The 3,420-nt window shown below is 30.6% G+C and overlaps 1 pseudogene; it reads right to left on the reverse strand.

Annotated features, from left to right (window-relative positions):
* The window catches only part of LOC101506831 (receptor-like protein 54), a 26,504-nt pseudogene that overhangs the window by 22,475 nt on the left and 609 nt on the right, over positions 1 to 3,420 (reverse strand).

Raw genomic sequence — 3,420 nt, forward strand, 5'->3', positions numbered from 1 at the left:
ATTTTAAACTTTCGAATCCAACATTTTTTTTCTAAATTTTCGAAAGTGGTGGGGTGTGAAATCTGAATGGTAATTTTTAAAATAATATTATACTGTTTTACAAAGGGGTATTTTAGTCTTTAAAAAATACTGGGAGGGTGGCAGGTCAAATTGGGGGGGGTGCCTGGTACAAAAGCCTGGTTTCTATTGTATATGTTAGTTAATTAGTTAAATTAGTTAGTTACACTAACTAGTTAGTTGTTTATCTAATTGATTATATAAGTCTATCTAATCCTTGTAATTCTATTATCTCATCTTATCAATAATATTCAGTTTATCTTTTATTCATTTCTTTCTTATTAATGATTGAATTAAAAAATCGTAATATGATATCAAAGAGTAATTATTCAGTTATATTATTTCTCTTTTTTTTTTTTTTTTTGTTGAGAAAATTTTCATCAATGTTTCATTGAAGCACTTCTACTTTTCTAATTTCTATTTGATTTTCAAAGTTTTCTTTAAAAAAAATTAGATGAATCATGATTTATTTTTTCAACCATTTTTCATTGATAGATGACGTCCATCACATACAGGAAAAGACTTACAACCATGTATAATGGTGCAACAAATTCACTCTGAGGATGCAATACTCGAAGTTCCTATAAGTGCATATTCCTTAACCAAGGCCACAAAATAGACGTGCATGAATTGTACAATCATCAACTATACAACTTTCTCCAAAATTTCCAAAATTGAACAATTTGTAGCATTTAACTTATTTTCTTGAAAAATAAGTATTGTTTTAAAGCTCTAGCAAAAACCATATATCGCCACCAACGGTTCGTCTTCTTCAATTGAACAAATGGTAGATGAATCAAAATTTATAATGTTAAAGTTTTGTTAGATGAACATATATGTTTGACATTTTAGCAACAAAAAATCAGCCTAAGTGGGATTTCAACAAAAGCTCCCAGTAAACAAATTCGGTAAAAAAATTGTCTTGAATGAAGAATTCGTAAGAATAACATGAAGATCAAGTATAAAGACCATGATATAAAAAAATAAAAAATAAAAATCAAAGCAAAAACGCAAGACTGCATCAAAAAATTTCTTGTTTCAAAAAAAGAAATTATGATATTCTTCTTTAGAAAGTCTCATTGGCATTTAATGTTGATTATTATGACCTCAAAATAATCAGAATATATCAGTCTTTAACAAATTAAAGCAATATAGAAAATCGAATACGTCTAGCATACAATTAAGATTGAACATACAATCATACGATGCAAGATTTATTCAGATTTATACACACAACGGAATTAATGCGGCATACAAGATTAACAATCAAAAGTAAAAGGATAAGGGATATAATGCACCAAGGTTTATCCTGGTTCAGTTGTCAACGAGACAACCTACATCCAGTCTTGACAATCCAACTAGATTTCAGCTTTTTCTCCAATAGAAAGAATTGTGACTTGTTTATAGATTGTCCAGTTTCCTCGAAACCTATCTATCTAACACAATCTCTTTCCTATTGCTTAACCCCTTGATCCTTGTAGTCACTCGGCAGACTCACACAAAATCAAGTCAAGCTCCTTCTTGATGAGGCCACTCACCCAAGAAGATCGCCACCAGTTTCTAGCTGGATTTTTCGCAGTCGTTTCTTTACAAAGAATTTATTACAAGCAAAATAAAAGAAGTACAAAAGTGTCTTCAATCTTGATCAATGTATCTCACACGAATTTGGTTATTCAATGTTTGTTTGTGAGAACATTGTCTTTTCTCTCAAGAATACTTTTTCAGCTCTCTCAATGATTATGGATAATCTTTTTGGCTTTGATATGAAAAAGCAATATCAGAATGTTAACAATATGTTCTTAAGAGTTCTTCAGTATTCTGAAGTATATTCAAGATGTTTTTCAAGTGTTTACATGTGTTTTTTGAGAGAATGATTGAAAACAGTTTATATAGTTTCTGAAAAACAAATAATCAATCGATTTACCAATCGATTCATTAAAGTTATAAAACAGGTCTAATCGATTTGCCAATCAATTATCGCGAGTCTTGTTTTTCTTGAATCTTGAAACTACATAAGCCAATCGATTTGCCAATCGATTCTTTTAAAAACTCTTTTCAGTAAATTATGTTCAGACTTATATGAATCGATTGCATAATCGATGTCAGGTGTTTTGTTTCAATAAAAATCACACCAATCGATTACTTAATCGATTTACTAACTCTCATAATCGATTTACAAATACACAGAATCGATTTGGCCACAAGCTTAAAGTTCACTGTGATTTCAAAATGTTTCTTTCAATCGATTTGTCAATCGATTGAGCTTAAGTCAGTGACTTAGCTAATTTCATATTAATCGAAGTGCCAATCGATTTGGTAGTATTTGCCTGAAAAGTTCTTACCAGATGTTTCGTTCAATCGATTTCTCAATCGATTGAAACCAAACTTAACATGATTGAAATTCTCACAATAGATTGTCCAATCGATTGTGTTTGTCACAAGTCAAGTTATTTTTCAAATATTATCTAAGCAATCGATTTGCCAATCGATTACCCCAGAAATTGGATCTTCACTGTGACTTGTTCAATCGATTTCCCAATCGATTTGTTTCAATCAGTTTTACTTTGTGATGTGTACAATCGATTTACCAATCGATTAGCCTGTAAAACAGGTTGCCAATGACTTGTGCAATTTTCATTTCTAATTATGCCAGTCGATTGCCTAATCGATTATACACCCACAAACAGTTAGATTCCTTACAACCCTATTTATGAAATCAATTTCCCAATCGATTTACTCAGTGAATATTCAACTTTTGTTGATTTCTTGAGTTCCAAGCAATTTGTCTCAATTGTGTAGGGTTGAGTTGTTGTTCCTGAAATCTTGCTCAATTAAAATGTTAGATTTATCATATGATGTATGAACATTGTATGTTTGTTAATTATGTCAAAATTAGGATTCAAAGGACTAAAGTCCAACAATCTCCCCATTTTTGCATAAGTGACAATCATACAATTTTAACTTGAGTTGAGCATTTCAAGACATTATATTAACAACATTTCATAGCATCATATGTACCATTATCAGATTATAAAATCAGAGTATCAGAGCATCCGAGCATAACAGTACACATGCTATTTATCATAAATCAAAGCATTTTAATAATTCATTCTTATCAGAGCAGAGTATCAGAGCATCAAAAATATGCAGCAGCAGTCATAAGCAAGTTATAATTTTTTAATCTCCCCCTTTGTCAGTTAAGGCAAAAAGGCAGAAAAAATTTCCTCCCCCTATGTTAATAAACATAAGCACTGGGGATTGAAATCATAAAACATTGTGTATCAGAGCAATAAATGAGCATATACAAATGAATTATGACAAATGAATTCAGAGAGAAATGGAATAAACGTTCTAATGCATTAT

This window comes from Cicer arietinum, chromosome 5 (genome assembly GCF_000331145.2).
Source record: "Cicer arietinum cultivar CDC Frontier isolate Library 1 chromosome 5, Cicar.CDCFrontier_v2.0, whole genome shotgun sequence".
NCBI lineage: Eukaryota > Viridiplantae > Streptophyta > Magnoliopsida > Fabales > Fabaceae > Cicer > Cicer arietinum.